Genomic DNA, 18,819 nt, shown 5'->3' with positions numbered 1-18,819 from the left:
GTTTTCCCCTTAATTTAGTCGGTGTTTCTGTGGGCGATCCACCAACGTCAGCTTGTAATAAGAACAATTTGCAAACCGAATAAACTGAGCGAATTTTTATGGTGCGTTATATCACTCATGACGTTTCCTATTTCCCTTATTGCGCGTTCAAAAAATTGAAACTAGCGGCAATATTATTCAACTTTTGCCTCTTCGAAATTAGCCAAGTCATCAATCACACACAGTTTTTTCGCTTGCCGAAATGCCGGCTTTTTGAACGACACTTGTAGATCGAGATAAGCTGCAATTTGCCGCAGACTAATGTTTTCTAATTTCTATCAAACATTTGCCCGGAAATTTTATATTTACGGGCTTTGCGGCTCGGAATTTTACATCACAGGGCACGGAGCATGACGTGTGTCTCTGGAATAATGCATGCAGCAATAGTAAACCGTGAAATTATATTTTTACATTCGTCTAAATGCGGACACTGAATTTCCTTCAGTAAAGAATAAAGTGCATTTCACTTACTCGTCAGAATACAACACAACCCATTTAGAAGCCAAATGCAAAACTTATTATTTCTTGTTGTAGAAAAAGCAAAGTATGCAACTCGTTTCAGAAATGACGTTTATAAAATTTGAGAGTGTCCCAGCGAGTTGACAGTAATTGAAAAATAAATATTTTTCACATCACCTAAAACTATTTTCAAATATACAGAGCGTCCCATAAATGAGCTGATAATTTTGATCAAACTTACATTAGTCTATTTTGCATATTTTATAAAATAATTAAATATTTTTGAAAAAACACGAATAAAGAATATTTCACATATAAACTAAAAATTCTAGAAAAGTAGATCTTCGAACGGTTTCTTGTGACACCACAAAAATTTTGTAGTAAATATTATTGTGTTTAAGCACAACATAACAAAATTAAGTTTCGGATTCAAACAACCAAAGATAAATGTCCCGAATGGCATCTGAAAGTGCGAAACGCGCTTAGATCACGACTTCCAAACATTTATAGCCACCAATAAAGCATTCCCGTAGGCTTAATATATTTACACGAATGGTCTGCACTATTTCTTTCCTCTGAACGACCATCAATTCATTTTGGAGCAATATTAAACATCACGGAACAGACAATTAAAAAAATAATTGGTTTTACCAAAAAATCTACCAAGGCATAAAGAAAAGAAAACGAAAAAACACAAATAAGCCAAAAATTATGAAAACCTTATACTTAAATTTTCATTCATACTATACTAATACATATTCAAGAAATGCTTGTTGTGTTAATATTTTTTTGTAATATAAAATTTTCAACGGCGGAAAAAAATTTTAATTTTGGAGTTTATTTTCAAAACTGGTGAATTAATTGCCGTTTGAGTGGATTATGAGCGCGCGTCTAACAGTTGGAACAAGAGGCTTGTCAGCGAAATTAGAAGAGACGGAACGAATCCTGCTTGAGATTAATTCAGTTTGGTGCCTACCACTCTTTGATGGGAATTTTCACATTTATGCTTCCATTTTTTGCGATGTTTGCGCACCGACTTATTAAAACTCTTCAAAGGACTGGTCTCATTCCCAAAGTAAACACCAATTGAATGGTGCATCACTCTACATTTGTTCAAAAAATATTTCCTGTGGAATTAGCTCACAGTGCACAGGACAGAAACACGATTACCAACTGTCCCAAGTTAAAATTACTCCAGACATTTGGAATTCTGCAGCTGCACCGACTTGGAGGTTTATTGGGTTGTTGCTGTTCAGGCTGCAGCCAGATTTAATTACCGCTGAAAAAATCACAAACTTGCAAAGTTGAAAGTGCGTGCCGAAAGTCCATAAATTCTCATAAGAGTGATGGTACCAACAAGTGGTGCGAGTTTAATGATGTAATTTTTAACAGAACGTATTTAATTCCTCAATTAGCCGAAGTCGTGTTAGTGCTCTTGCGATAAGAGATAAATTCTACGACTTGAATTAGCGTTATCTGGACAGAATCAAGAACTACAACCAAATTACGTTTTGAGGGAAAAATACAGACCGCGATTTCGCCTCATTTGATAAACGCCAGTAAATGTAGGGCATCTTTGCCCGAATTTCGCCCCTGTTTTCATAAGCAAAGTTTGCACTCGTGTATCGTGCCGCACCCTCTTTAATTGAACGCTTTGCCACATTTGCAACCTCCTGTCAGATCCACTCATGTTACACTACTGTTAGGGCGTAGTTCTAAAAATTCGTTTTAATTTATTTCACTGAGCCTTTGAGCAAATATGTCGCTGTGAGTAACGAGGATCATTCCGCACTTGACACCAATTTATCGCTTTCCAAATCGGGCACGCAAGCCATTATCAAAAATTTTATGAGGTTCCGGTGTCAATTTAAATGAAAATAACCTTCTCGGAGACAGTGTCTCACCAAATTTCAATTCGTGTTTTAATTATAATTAATTCCTTTCGTACAAAACAAATTCGCTTAATGGCAAAATGAAGCATTTGTTTACACCGCCGTTTCCTATTCGCTTTCCGAGTCGTTGACCCAAGCTGATTAAGATTCCGATTTCTGTTTACTCCACTTCTTCGCAAGCTAAATATCTGCTTTGGACCGATATTTGGCAACTCATGAAGTGGAAAATAAACGAGTTAAGAGAAATATTAAAGAATGCAAGTGGATAAAAACTCGAGTTTGCGGCCAAGACTAGTCTAGACACATTCAATAAACTAAATATTTTTCTTCCAAGCTGTGTGAAGAAATTCAAATATAATATTAATCACTGGTCTGCAACAAAATTCTCATCTAAATAAAATTAGTGATGTTTATCTGTCTTCAGTTTTCTCCAATCACGAACAGATTTTTTAAATTAATTTTCCAATTCCTCAATTTTTTTTGCTTGATTCTTGCTTTTACGGTGCAGTAGTTTATTTTAAATCATATTTGATTAAGATATAAAAGCTATAAAAATTTTATTCAAGAATTTTCTTTACCTTATAAAGCTCCGAAAAATTATGCGGCCTGACTACGGATATCTAAAGATTAGGAATGAAACGACGTACAAATAAAACGTTTCCGTTTTTGATAGTTTTGTTAAAGCCACCAGAGAGCGCAATTGTTTCATAACCATATAAGGCAAAAAAAAGGTGAGAGACAACGTTGTAAAAAATATTTTTTTATCAAAATTCCGACTCCATATTTCTATCTTCTACAGTTTAGATATAAATTAACTTTTTGTTTTAAAAATTTTAAATAACTTTCTTCAAGTTACAAGTACTTAGTTCCTAGTTTTTCTCACTTTCTTAAAAGTGCAAAGCTCAACATTTATGTATTTTTTGGGTTCAGAAAATACTGCAATTTTGTATCTTCTAAGTTACAGTTCTCTGTAGTTTATAGTAATTATTAATAGAAAGAAAGAAGGAAAATGAAATTTTTTGCTGACCAGTGTAACGAGCCACTTACGCCTCATCCTTGTATTCATCCCCCGATTCGTGTGGAACATCATTCGAGACCGTTTTGAATATTAAATGAATTGCCGGGCAAACATGGTCCTAGTTGTTTCTGAACTGTGTGCAAGGGGATTACAAACTATTTGTGGAAAACTTCCCCATTTTGTTTTGCTTGAGTTTTTATATATTTCGCACGCTGAATTTAGTTGAATCGAAGCGAAAGGCTCTGAATTAAAATGAACGCTGTTTAGCCGTATTGTTTGGTAAAAGAACAAAACATTGTTTAATTAATTTTAGTTTGGGCCAAGTTGGGGATTAATTAACTAGTTTAAAAACAGTTAAAATTGGCTCCAAAGTTTGTTATTTCACATGTCTTGAAACGGGAAAACACATCGTTAGGTGTGCCATCGGCAGTTACAATTAATCATAAACACTAATTACCGCTATTATTTTAAAATTAAATTCCAATTCGACTTTATAGAGCGGGCGCGAATCGTGTCAGAAAAAGCCATTTAAAAAGAAAAAACTTTGACTCGTTTCGTGGCTGTAACTTGCAGGCCGCCCGCAGTTGATTTAGCTCCGAGCAAGACTTAACAAATTCGTAACATGGGAAAAAATGTGTATTAGCCGAAGCGCATGCAAAGTGGCACAATTACGGCCATTGTTCCCTCTAATGGAGTCATCGAACGCATCCTTGGCAATAATTGCTCCTAGTTCTGGCTGTGGCCTTTTGTGAGTTCGACTTTTGGTGATTTAGGCGCCCGAATGGAACATAATTACATTAACACAACTTTCTATAACTCAACATTGATAATGCGTGTTCGAAAAACGGGTGCGGTGGCGATAAACCGTGTAATTTATTCCCCTACACATATATTTGCCGAGTGTTTTGATCGGCAATTTTAATCTCATCGCATGGAGGCAATTTTCATTTTTTCCAGTAAACAACCTAATGGAAATGCTAATTATGAATTGTGGGGTCATTATTCGGCGAATTCTCGGCTTGCTGAAAGTATTTATTAACATTTTTACACTGGTATCTGGTCCCTTGTTTCGGGATAAATTCGCATTTTAAAACGCAAAGTTACTCTAATTAAAATGCTTTTAAAGTGTACTCACTCCACATTAAACTCGAAAGAATTGTAATTAGATTAAATCATGTTACAGGTGATGGCGTTCTGCCATATTTCACTCCCAAAAGTAAAAAAAAACTTAGCTCGTTATTTGTAATATAGTTGTAAATGTTTAGCCCGGCGCATCCACCATTTTTGACTATAATTTTTTTTTTTAAAGTTTTTTTTTCTGCAAGTAAGTGAATGATTTTAACACGTGAATTAAGCCGTCAAACTTGCTAGAACAAACTATTTTGCCTTCATACTTTTAGTTTTTGATTTATAAATGTTTTAGTAAATTCGGTGCTTCATCCATTTTCCAAATTAACATAAGTTTTTAACTAAGTTTTAAAGTAACTAAGGACAAACTGTTCTGCTCTATTAATTGTTAAGTTATAAACATTTTATCAATAACCCGGCGCCTCCACCATTTTTAAATAAAATAATTTATTTTTGTATAAATTTTTTTAAGTACTTTAGTCTTGTAAAGAATTAGTATAATACAAGATCAACCGTAGAATTTGCTGGAACAAACCGTCTTGCTCTAGAACTTTTAGTATTTGAGTTATAATTTTTTTAGTAAATTTGGCGTTTTCACCACTTTTCAAATTAACATAAGATTTTAACTAAGTTCTCATGTAATCAGATGTAAACTAGTGGAGTACATAAAATACATTGTGGAATGCGCTAAAACAAATCGCTTTTCACTAGGACTCTTAGTTTTCTAGATAAGAATTTTTTAATGAAAAAGTATAAATGCTACTGTACTTAAAATGATCATTTTAAATTACGGCAAAAAATTTTAAATATGCATTGTTTAATAAAACTAATATCATACGCAACAAACTGTAGAATACGCTCGGACAAACTGTTTTGCTCTATTAATTATTAAGTTATAAACGTTTTATAAATAACCCGGCGCCTCCACCATTTTTAAATAAAATAGTTTATTTTTGTAAAAATTTTTTCAAGTACTCTAGTCTTGTAAAGAATTAGTATAATACAAGATCAACCGTAGAATTTGCTGGAACAAACCGTCTTGCTCTAGAACTTTTAGGTTTTGAGTTATAAATTTTTTAGTAAATTTGGCGCTTTCACCACTTTTCAAATTAACATAAGATTTTAACTAAGTTCTCATGTAATCAGGTGTGTACTAATGGAGTACATAAAATAAACTGTGAAATGCGCTGAAACAAACCCTTTTACTCTAAGACTCTTAATTTTCTGGATATGAATTTTTTAGTGAATGACTATACTTGCCACCGTAAACTGACCACTCTAATTTTTAGCAAAAAATTTCAAATATGCATATGTTTATTAAAACTAATATATGATACGCAAAACAAACTGTAGAATACTCTTAAACAAACTGTTTTGCTCCATGACTTTTAATTTGTAAGTTATAAACGTTTGGTAAATAACCCGGCGCCTCCACCATTTTTAAATTACAATATTTATTTTTTTAAATAAATTGATATAAATATTGCTCCTAGTAATCAGTTTGCACTGCTCCATTTCCTCGACTGCTAATAATCGAGGGTTTGTGACGACCCCAAGCTGTCAAAAATAGACACAAATCGAAACATCCAACTTCCACCACATCCTGTTTATTCCCACTTCCAAACCTTTTTGCTTTCCTAGAAGCAACGACTGTTTTTTGCCTATCGTTTCAATTGTCGGCTTTATTAAAAATTGACACAAATCTGTTGTTCTCAAGTAAATATTCGTCGCATTTACCCTCAAACATCGGCTATTTCGAAAAATCTCACTAGTTGAATAAATCCTGATTTAGCAACGCTCACGTTACCACTAAAGATTTGCATTTAGAAAATTTATGAAGAGCGTTTACATTCCAATTCGCAACAATGCACTGTCTGGGCATAATTTACATCGCAATTTACATAAGTTGCATGTAAAAGATTAGGTGTACATACAAACTAGTCTCGTTATTACTAAGTTAAATAACCCGCCAGTTATAACCTAAGCTCGTGGCAGCAAATTAGTTTTAGTTCATACACAATTTGATTAATTTATGAGGCAAAAACCGTTGTTCTGTGCGCTTTTTTCGCGATATTAAATCTGTGCTTATTTATCATCCCCGTATTTTAATATTCAATAGGGAAGCAAAGCCCGCTCATTTATTTATCCGGACATCAGTTCAGTCAAAACACAATGAGACAACTCACCTTAATCCACTCCAACATGCTGAGAAATTCGAACAAGCGTTTAAATCCCTGCAAGTCATTAGTCGGCCCCTAGCCGCGTTAATGATAATTAAGGGCGCAAAAGTATCCGGATTTAAATGTGGCCATGTATACTAAGCAGGATCGATACTCCACTCGGCTTTAAGTGATTCTGTTAATTGGTCCAAGGCACAAAAAGGCGAGTTTTCCATCTGGGACCAATCGTTCCTAAATTGTTTTCTCGGGACAAAAAGACGATTAATTAGGAAGCGGTTTCAAAATTTTTCCAAGTGGCTCAAAGAGGAGATGCATTGTTGCGTTGTCGCCAACTTTATGTGAAGTGTTCGTGTGTAATTTTGCGTAAAAGTAGGATAACCGTGACCGCTCGAAATGGTTTCAATGCTGCGCTATTACAAGTGAGTGATTCTCAATAAGATGCCATTTCTATCATTCAGACTGAGTAGCGACTATTTCAAGGAAAAATTACCTTGTATTGAATTGAATTCCAAGAATTTATGATTAAGTTGCACAAGTCTTGGAGTAGTTTTTAATAGCAGAAAACTCATTTCACAAAAATGAAAATAGTAAAAATCGTATTTACGCTTGTTTGTCTACATTCGACGCAAATTATGGGGTATTATCAATATTTGATTGGTTGCCTTTATGAACGAATCATTCCTGCTAATAGAACTCATTTGTGTTTAGCCCAATTAAATTATTACTCTCCGGCAATACAGTTTTGTAAACAGTTTTTATTATTATTATCCTGTGTGCATTATTAAATATAAATTACAGTAATAAGGATAATCAGTGTAATAATAAACCGAATCAAATGTTTTACGAACAACATGTTTACCAAAAGTAGGTGAAAAATTGAACAGGTGCAGGGGAAAACTTTGACTTGTTGACTTCCTAGTCTTGTTTTTAATTTCACAACAAAAAAAAGCATTTTCTTTTAACATTTCTTAGTCTTCCATTTTTAGGATTGTGTTCGACAAATAAAATGAAAAATGTGTTCAAATTATTAGAGGAAGCAAAATGACTTGTCTCTTAAAATTAGGTATTTACAGCAATTAACTTCAAATTTTAATTAACAATTTCGATTTAATTGGCCAAAAATAACCCGTGTAAACAAATTTAAATAGAATTTAAAAAATGGTGGAGGCGCCGGGTTATTTAGTATTAACGCTGATTAAACAACTTAAAAACTATAGGTTTTGTAAAATAGTTTGTTTTAGCGTATTTGCGGTTTATTTTACGTATAATATACTAGTTTTTTACCACATTTGTGTATTTGAATTTGTTTTGCTAAAATTAAAATAATCATGTTGCGAAGACATTTATAGTTTTTCCGTAAAAAAATTTATAACTCAAAAACAAGAAGTCTTGAAGTAAAACTGTGTGTTTTAGCGTATTTTGCAGTTTATTTTGTGTATTAAACGGTAGTTTTTATAGTACACAACACTTCGAGAATTTTCTAAAAAATATATTTAATTTGAAAAATGGTGGAGGCGCCGGGTCATTTAGTATTAGCACTGATTAAACAACTTAGAAACTATAGGTTCTGTTAAATAGTTTTTTAGCGTATTTTACGGTTAATTTTACGTATTATATACTAGTTTTTTTACCACATTTGTGTATTTGAATTTGTTTTGCTTAAATTAAAATAATCATGTTACGAAGGCATTTATAGTTTTTTCGTAAAAAAATTTATAACTCAAAAACAAGAAGCCTTGAAGTAAAACTGTGTGTTTTAGCGTATTTTGCAGTTTATTTTGTGTATTAAACGGTAGTTTTTATAGTACACAACACTTCGAGAATTTTTTAAAAAATATATTTAATTTGAAAAATGGTGGAGGCGCCGGGTCATTTAGTATTAGCACTGATTAAACAACTTAAAAACTATAGGTTCTGTTAAATAATTTTTTAAGCGTATTTTACGGTTTATTTTACGTATTATATACTAGTTTTTTTACCACATTTGTGTATTTGAATTTGTTTTGCTAAAATTAAAATAATCATGTTACGAAGACATTTATAGTTTTTCCGTAAAAAAATTTATAACTCAAAAACAAGAAGCCTTGAAGTAAAACTGTTTGTTTTAGCGTATTTGCAGTTTATTTTGTGTATTAAACGGTAGTTTTTTTTAGTACACAACACTTCGAGAATTTAAAAAAATATATATTTAATTTGAAAAATGGTGGAGGCGCCAGGTTATTTAATATTAATACTGATTAAATAACTTAAAAACTATAGGTTTTGGAAAATAAATTTTAGCGTATTTTACGGTTTATTTTACGAATTATATACTAGTTTTTTACAACATTTGTACATTTGAAACTTTTTTGCTAAAATTGGAATAATTATCTTACGTAGCCATTAATAGTTTTTCCGTAAAAAAATGTATAACTTAAAAACGAGACGCCTTACAGTAAAATGGTTTGTTTCAGCGTATTTTACAGTTTATTTTAGGTATTAAACGGCAGTTTCTTTACAACACTACACTTCAAAAATTTTTAAAAAATATTATTTAGTTTGAAAAATGGTGGAGGCGCCGGGTTATTTAATATTAATACAAATTAAACAACTTAAAAACTATAGGATTTAGAAAATAATTTGTTTTATCGTATTTTACGGTTTATTTTACGAATTATAAACTACTTTTTTACAACAATTGTGTATTTAAAATTTTTGGCTAAAATTTGAATAATCATTTTACGGTGGCATTTACAGTTTTTCCATAAAAAATGTATAACTCAGAAACTAAAAGTCTTGAAATAGAACGGTTTGTTTCAGCGTATTTTACAGTTTATTTTATGTATCAAACAATAGTTTTTTTACAACACTTTTTTAAAAGTTTATTAAATTTAAAAAATGGTGGAGGCGCCGGGTTATTACTACTCTCAAAAAGTCTTACGGTATTGAAAGTATTTCAAGATAGACTGTATTTTTTACGTTTAAATATTGCTTAAGGGTTTGTAGTTGACGTGGAATAACTTGAACTAATATTTAATTTGAAAAAAATAAAAAAAAACTCTTTTCTGTACAATTCAAATGACGATGGGACAAAGTTCCAACGCTTTTTTCTCTCGCTTCAGTTGACAGATTGGTGTCCACACCCCCTCAATCGAACACGCCTAAGGCTGGCCCAAGTGGAAAAACGGCCTCTGACGTAAACAAAACCGTGGATTTGGCAACGATCGTAAAGTTTCGCGAGAAGAAAAACAAACGTCTAATGCCTCCGAATTAAGTCGGGAGGAGGCGAAATAACTCCTCGGATGGCTGCAACAGATTTACTCACGACGATCGCAAACGAGTTTATCTAGTTGGTGAAGTCCTGATGGAGTTGGGCTTCGACCTACGTGTTCCAGCCAATAATATTGAAATTGGGTTACCAGCCGGAGCTTTCCAATTTCGCCTTGCTGTGATTATATTTCAGCAAAATATTGTAAAAAAGTACAACTTTGAAGATTTTCTCCAAAGTATTTTGTCGCCAGAAATTAGTTAATTTGACTTCAACTTGAATTATTTATAAAATGACAATTAATAAAGTTTCAGGCCGCGTAAAACGTTGGTTTTATTGGATGCGTTTTGCGGAAACGTTTTTGTTCAATTGGGTAAAAGCGTTCCTGTGCCGTAAATGTGATTGCACAAGCAACAAGAAATAAAATTGCTGAGGATATTTTTACAAGAACGGAAAAAAGTGGTGATAAACGCAGGAAAATTTTATAGATTTGTTTTGAACGCAATTAATTTAACAGTTGTCCATTTTTTGCGTTATCTGAGAACGACATCGAGTTGATAGCTTGCAAAAGACTGAGATGAAACTGATATTAGAGTCGGCACTTTTTCTAGATTGAGGTTCGAGTTCCGTTGGGGTGACTGAGGGTTCCAAGTCATTGAAACTGTCGAGTTCAGAGTAAACGGAACATATACCAGGAAGCAAAAGGGTTGCACAAGCCAGGGGTTGCTTAATGATTTTATAGAACAATAGGGTTGAAAAGATTAGATCGCAAGACGGATATCCCAAACACTCGAATTCAAATTGAACGAAAAACTTGGATCGATAAAAAGCTACATTCGACGCAGCTGGACGTAAGCGTGCCTGATCCTTTATTCAGTGCTTGCATTTCAGCTTTTTAATCATTCATATTAGCACTGATGCATGGAGACCCTGCTTTTTCCTTCGCCACGCTCCATTTCACGCAAATTTTTGCAACAATTTTGATTTAATCGGTGCCACCCAGATTGCTTTATTCGGGTTTGGCTGGAATCTGGCGCGGGTGTCGTGTATCAGTCCATTAGAGTGGCGCACGTACATGCAGAATACGGTTAAATTCCAAGTACTCCTATTTTGCTCGCTAATGTTCAATTCGGAGATAAATAGCACCGAGAGAACGTCACGTTTGTGTTGGGAACTGCCAGGAGTTGTCCTTAGGAGGCAAGCTTTCAGTAGTTAAGCCGGCCGGGACCACTTACCGAATGCGAATTGCGTATTTCGAGGAGGTTTCGGCGATTTTAAATAATAGCAAGGGCCGGGCTTTCGACCACGTCGAGCATTTTTATAAGCAGAAAAAAATGATCTTAAAATACCTTCTTCTATTAATAATGGGCGTTTTACCGGAGAGCCGTTATATTCAAATTAGCTCCATTTCATCAGCTTTTTCAGATTCTCTCAATTATTTTAGGGATATTTATGCCGAAATCTGGTTGAATACTGTTTTTCTCAAAACTGCTTTTGACTCAAAGAATTGCGTAACAAATGATCGAAAATGTCTTTAGTTTCGCCCTTTTCTGGCGTTTGACCAAGTTTTTTGACTCAATTTGCATTTATTTCGTTAAAAAGTTATAAATAACTAGTTCCTTATAACCGAGAAGTAAGGAAAAATAAAAAAATTTAGAATCAAAGTTATATCAAAATTCGTATTAGTTTCCGAGCATTAACTCTTTTTTTTTGTGTTAAACTGTCTGCAAAAACAATAAATACGTTCGAAGTTGACTCTCTTTAGTTGTTTTGCGTTTTATTATTACGTTTTTTATCCAAAAATGCAATGATTTTCTAAAATTATGACAAAAACAGACTACGAAATCGTCGAATAGAGTCGTAAGTGATTTTTGTCAAATAATAATATAATTTTTGCATTTAAACATGTAAGAGAAATCACTACGATATAACTTAAAACATGTCCTTTTTTTAATTTTAGAGCATTTTTTGACTAGAAACGCATTCATTTTTAAAACTTTTATTCTCTTTAGATAAACTGGTCAAATAATTACAAAATTTTAATCACATAGAAATACAATTTTACATAAAGGGTTTAACTTTCTAACAACAATTAAAATGTTTAACAGAAAATGAGATAAAAATGGTAAAATTGTGATTTGTGGAGTATATCATAATAGCTCGTATTTTTTTTATAATTACTGGACACTTTGTACTTTGTTATCTTTGTTATGATAAATCAAAATTCAGTAAATTTTTTTTTTGCAAAAAGTTTTGTTTATTTTGAAAAAACAGATATAAAACAGATGATATTTAAAATTTTTGTTTATAAAAAACACAAAACCTTTGTTTCAAATTAAAAAACAAGTAGACAAAATAATACCATTTGGCCGTTTTTTAGTTTTCCCTACGTTTTTTCTCCAAAAACGTGTTTACTTCGCAAATTTCAAAAAAAAAATTTTAAATATTTGGTATTTTTGTATCTTTTCGAGCGTTTCAGAAGGTTGCCGAATCTTATATTAAGTTTGGGAGATATTGATTTTCTCGAATTTTTGAAGGTACTTGTAAATAGGTTCTCGTACTTGTAAAAGCCCCTTAAAAACCTAAATTTTTAAACGCCGATTACGGCAAAACTAAAATAGCTAAGACAAATAAATATATATCATTGTAAAAAGCATTTCAGAATCTATAAGTAGACTGGACTTTGATTTTGAGACTGAAAAATTTCGTTCCTCTTTTGATCAACTAAAGTATGCTTTTTTAAAAATAAATTGTCTAAGGTTTTATATAAAAAAATTTTAACCACGTAGAATACAGTTTTACAGAAGAAATTGAAGATTTCTTAAGAATATTCAAATAATTTATCTAAAAAAAAAGATAAACTCGCATTTTTTCGCTGATATTTTAAACTCTCTGTACTAACTTTACTGCATTATGTTATGCAATAAATATTTCTTGTAATTGGACCAATAAGAGATCACGAGTAAGAAATTATTTTTTCTCAAAATGTTTATTTAAATTGCCAGTTTTATGGTGTCACACGTTAATTGACAAACACGGTAAATTATTAGATTATTGAAAGAGAAGGACCAAATAAATTTAACTTTATTTAATTATTGCTCTCTCACGAAAATAGATCATTCAATAACAAAAATATTTTTTTTAGAACTATGGAACAGATCATACTTAACAGTGTTTTTTCATATAAACAAAATCTATTTTTAAGTACTAAATAAGTATACACGGGATTTTGTGGTCATAACGCATTTAAAATGTTGATACGATGTAAAGGATGTACTACTATTTTTAAATAATTAATTATAATTAAATTATGTGTGTTTTTGAAGTTTTTATTTGTTGTCACTCTAAATTTCTAAGAAAATTTTAAATTAAAAAAGTATGTTATATTAGAAACAGACAAACTAAGAGAAGCATTGTATTAAACAAATACTTTGTTGAAATCAGCTCTCGGAGAACCACCCAAACCTATTAGGAATATTTATGCCAAAATGGCGTTAGGATTACAGTTTAGCAAAACGCATCAAAAAATGATCGCTGGAAGAGCAGCCTTTAGCCCTGGTAATAATTAATCCTCAGCGTGGCGCTTGAATAATTCCGGAGACGAATGACGTCGAGTTGAGCGATTTGGGAATTTCCCGAAATAACTGCTAATTGTTTAATAGGGTTACGGCCCCTACGCTACCTGCCTAATCCCGTGCTATTAGTCTACACACGTCGTAACGAAGCACGCCGTGTTCGACAGCCAGTTGTCGGATAATTAGCGCGTGATCTCGCATTATATTTGAGAAATTCGTCAATGCAACGATTGCGCTGTTAAGTTGGCAGTAATGAGCCCGCCGTATTCCGGGCGAAACCTCTCCCTCGACAAGCGAGGCCTACTTCCATAGGGGATGATTGTAATCTTAGATGATGATAATACACGGGGTTTTTGTTTTGCAACTACTCGCTTCGAGTTGCTGCTGAAAGGCGCTTCCGACTCGACTCCCTTCTATTCCCTTTATTTTTACACTGGATTAGGCGACTGAAAAGGCAACGCTCGCAAGCACACAACGTGTTCTTTTCACTAATCTATTGTCTAATGAGAGTGTCTCACTAATATTTTGGAAGCTAGTTTACAATTCGGAAGTAAAATTAACGTTGAGGGCGCCACTGAGCTAGGTCGAAAACAGTAACCATAAATGGCAGGAAAATGTTTATTCGGATATTTTGAGCGTTGTACGAATTTTGGGGCTTCACAATTATTACATTGCCTATGCGGAATGATTATTGCATCTTTGATGCAAGAAACTTATGTTGACAAATGAGAGATGACGAGGAAAACACGAATAACGAATGACTGTTTGGTTCACTTTCTTTATTGGAAAATTATTACAAAGACATTGAAAAGCCTACCTTTTGGCATAATTTACGTTTAAATGTATCAGCAGTTGTTAATCTTTATTGTAGTTTTGTAGATTTACCGCAGCATTTCATGATTTTTTTCAGTGGAAAATTCTAACCTAAAATTCATAACACTTCACTAATTTATTGATTTCTTGAGCCAAACTTTGTGTTCGCTGTGATCCATTACTTATAATCTTTAATTAGACAACTGTTTGATAACACTTTGTAATCAAAATTTAAATATTTTTCACTTTTTATCCACTTTCAAGTTCCAACAATAAACACTTTATACCACGAAAAACTACAGAAACAAAGTCAACGCTAGTATTTACCACCACGTACTTTTAAAGTAATTCTTTCTATTGTAAGTAATTAACACTATACACGCAAAATTGTTGAACAATTCATTAAATGTCAGTTAAATGTGGCATTACGAAAATTTCTTTACTGTTTTCGACATAGTTCAAAAGTCATCACCAGAGGGCGTCTAGTTAATTTTATTTCCGAATAAAAAAGTCGTTATCCTCGTCCTAAATATTAAAATTAGAGCGATTTGCAGACGGATGTCGTTCGTGTCAAGGCTCTCCTGAAAATATTTGCCCCGATATCCATCAATTTAGCGAAATTCCGGGCCGTCAAACGTCACATTATACGGTGTACAGTGTCGGTTTAAAGCCACTTGTGTCGGCATAAATTGGAATTTTCCTTGTATAAAGTGAATGTTTATCGGTATCTGATAGAGTTTTGTTGACATTCCTATCTTTCAGTTTTCGCAAAGTTTGTTTCGGAAGCGGTTTATGCGACAGCAGTGATTTACAACTTATATTGATATAGGGAGGAAATGGAAACATGCGCTCGAATTCCATCAAAACAAAACTTTCAAGAATATAAGAGAGGAAACACAATGACCGCGATCTTTGACCATCTTTCCGATTAACCGGAAGATGGATTATTGCAACTTGGAGACTATGAGTTCCCGCCTTGTAATTTATAGAAGCGTTTTGTTCGTAATTTCGTTCCGAACAGACGACGGAAAATTATAGAGTTTAGGGGTGGGCGGGTTTTTGCGATCAGCAGGCGTTTCAAAAGCGAAAGTATTGCGGTTGGTACTTAGATAATTAGAAACCGCCAAAGTAATCTTCAATACGCAGTTTTGGCTGCTTTTTTTAGTTTTGCTTTCCAAAAAAAGTAAATTCAAGAAACCACTAAATTGTAGCGGTTATTTCAGAACGCAATTTTTTCCAACATAAACAAAAATTCTGTAAATTATTGTCGTGATTCTGTTATTTTTGAGCATTTGAGCATATTTTTGAGTCAATGATATTTTTTTGTGCCTTTTTGCAACATTTTGCTAAACTGAAACAAAAAATTACTAAATTAATTAAAACAAAAATTTTTTTGCAATCGTTGTGCAACTTTACTTGGCAATTTTGCCCAAAAACAGTTGATTCTTTTATAGGCGAAAAGGTACATTCACGATCAAAAAGAATGACACCTCTACCAAGCAGGCCGGATTTTAAATCTTTTAAGTCATACGTTTCAACAAACAACTTAGTTTACAAACTGTCCAGCTATTTCTTAAGCTAGTCAGACGTACACATTAACCGTATCGTATCAAAAAGCTTTGACTGTAATTTTAACGGTGTCAATTTTTTTATAGTGACTGTACTTTTTGCTATTATAAGTTACATTATTTTTATTTAGTTAACATTTTTTGTGACATTTATTTGAGCGATTTTAGTTTTAAAAAACTCATAAGACGCATTTTACCAAGTAGATATACAGGGTTAGTTTAAAGTAAACGCATAAAATTCATAAATTCTTGAAACAGATCGATTTTATTTATTAAATACTTCATTCTGATAAGAAAATATTCTTCTTCTTTCTGATAAATATGAAAAATGAAATGCATGATTATGCCAAACTAACATATCCTGTTAATTTTAAGAAAAGTAAAGAAACTAATAAAACTGAACTGAATTTTACCAATAATATCACGTAATTAAGTCTTAATGTGGGTCTGAAATCGTTCAAAAAATGATAAATCGTTCTGGAGATGATCGTTTTGGCTCTTTTAGAATAAAAATTTGCGAAGACGGGTCCGGGTTATTGTTATTTAGCCGGAATTTTCCGGAGAAAGATTTCAGCTCGCATCGTCCCATTACATTTCTTCGTGACATCCGCCGGAAATGGCCATATTTCGCCACGTATTCTTTTTTCCCATTTCCCCAGAACACATTTGCAGTGAGATTAACTTAATGCCGACAATTTTAGCTAAACTTTCATATAACTCAATTTATGTAGTCTTTACGGTCACATTCGCTAAACGAAAAAGCGCAAAATAAAATAAATTGGCGCATTTCCTGCACAGCAGCGATTTTTCCTTACACAGTTTATTACTTGTGCCGAAATAATCAATCGGCAAATCACTCACTCTTCTATTGTGATGATGTTGCGAAAAATTCGCTTTTATTGCTTCTCACTAATTTGCATTCGCATAATGGCGTCGTAGATTATTTCAGACGAATATTAACTGTCAGAAGTTGGCGAGATGTTTGTAGCAATTTCTTTTGCTTGCTATTGGCTGTTTCCACTTGAAATTGAAGCTTGAAAAACAAGTCGGGAAGCACAAAAGGTCATGTCATGGCTTGATTATGCTTTTACGAAGTTGTGGATAAATTGACGGACATCCTGAATGGTTTTAAATTTAGCACAAGTTTCTGTGCCAACATTGATCGAATAATAAATATTAAACTTAAAATACTAAATATTCATAAATCTAACGTTTCAATCCAGCGATTTGTTTTTTGTTCATGGTAGTCCATTGTTTAAGCCGCGCACTTCCTGAAAAGTTGATGTTTCAATTTCAGCCAAAAAATGTATACACTTTAATGGAAAAGCTTCAGCAGGCGTCATATTTTTCGCGTCGCTTCAAAACCCCATTCACTTCTTATTTATCAGATTCGCATTTTTCACAAGCTGAAATAAACGTAACATTTAAACGTCTCCACGAATAAAAGGAAACATGGGCCCATCTGCTATTGCACTTGTCTGAAATTCAGACGAATCGCGAACCGACACTGATATATTCATTTTTATTCAGGAGGGGTGATGTGCCACTTGACATCTGCTCCGGCTTGATATTGTGCGGCATTATTTCTCGGTTGCAGAATTACGCCAAAGTGTAATTTTTCAGCAAGTTAATGAAAAAATTATTGTTGAATTTTTTGTACAGTGACAAATAATGGCTACGAAAGTTCCTTTTACTTGCAGTGCGACGTTTTACTGCTTTACGATAAAAGCTTGCGAGGACCTTTGTCCATTTTCTTTTAATTTAAAGTAAATTCTCAAGTCTACCCGACACTCACAGACATTCATTGACAAACGAGCGTTTTAGGTTAAAATGCTTTTATCTTAAAATGTTAGAGAAGTGGGTTTATTTTTCTTTACTTTTTATTGACTGTATCATCCGTACAGTTGCGAAATTTAAATGCACGCATTCAAAGGTGTCTCAGAAATAAATTATTGAAATAAACGAAAAAAAAAATTCAAAAACAAAATGGGGTCAAAAATGTCGTTAGTTTTATTCTTTAAGGGCGTTTAATAACGTTTTTCAGCCAAGCATTTGCGAATTCAAATGAATAAATTTACTTCATGAGATTTAATTTAACACAGGTTTTTTTTTCTAGAAATTATGCTACTCCGTGTTGAAAAGATCACTCAGTTTGTTAAAAAAATGATACTTTTTGTGTCTTTGCGTTTTATTACTAGGTTTTTAATCAAAAAATAAAATGCAATTATTTTGGAAAAATAAATCACAAATGGCTAAATTTATTCAAAAATTATAATATAAAAAATTAGAATTTTTTTTATCAAGTCAATTATAATTTTGTTAAATTACAAATTTTAAAGTTAACTAAAAATTGCTAAACTAGGTTTAAAGTAAAGCAATTTTTGCATTTTTAAACGTTAAGTAATGTTTTTTTAAATAAATATCTTAAAAAATTTCACTACATTGTTCTAAAATTTGCTAAATTATGTTTTTTTAAAGGCAATTATTTCACAAAATAAACAAAAAATCTTCTGATTTATGATTTTTTGAGAACATTTTTCAGCAAACAAAAATTTTTTCAAGCGTCTAAATAGTGATTTTTTCTTTTACAATAGTAGGTTAATTTTTTTATTGACGCGTTTGTTCTTTTTTTTGTTTTTATAGTTTTTCAGTCGCTTAGTAATTGCAATTTTTAATTTTTTCAAACCGACAGTGTAGATTTTAATTAGTAGTGAGAAGTCCTACTTTTTGAGATGCTTTATTTTTGTGTAATACATTAAAAAAAGTTTTTGTTAAAAGTTTTATTCGCATCTAAGGCGAAATTTCGTTCTGTGAGAAAGGACGGCTCTTAAACCGGTTCACTGGTGTCTCACTTGTCTCAGAAATAAGTAATTGACCAATAAAAATATAAAAATCATCTC

General features: G+C 32.6%; 1 protein-coding gene across 10 annotated transcripts in view; it reads right to left on the bottom strand.

Annotated features, from left to right (window-relative positions):
- Positions 1–18,819, bottom strand: part of Dscam4 (Down syndrome cell adhesion molecule 4) — a 94,391-nt gene that overhangs the window by 74,629 nt on the left and 943 nt on the right. The gene's annotated exons all lie outside the window — the stretch shown is intronic.

Source organism: Tribolium castaneum, chromosome 3 (genome assembly GCF_031307605.1).
Source record: "Tribolium castaneum strain GA2 chromosome 3, icTriCast1.1, whole genome shotgun sequence".
NCBI lineage: Eukaryota > Metazoa > Arthropoda > Insecta > Coleoptera > Tenebrionidae > Tribolium > Tribolium castaneum.
Note: the sequence above shows the minus strand (reverse complement) of the source record. Positions and strands in the feature narration are given on the sequence as shown.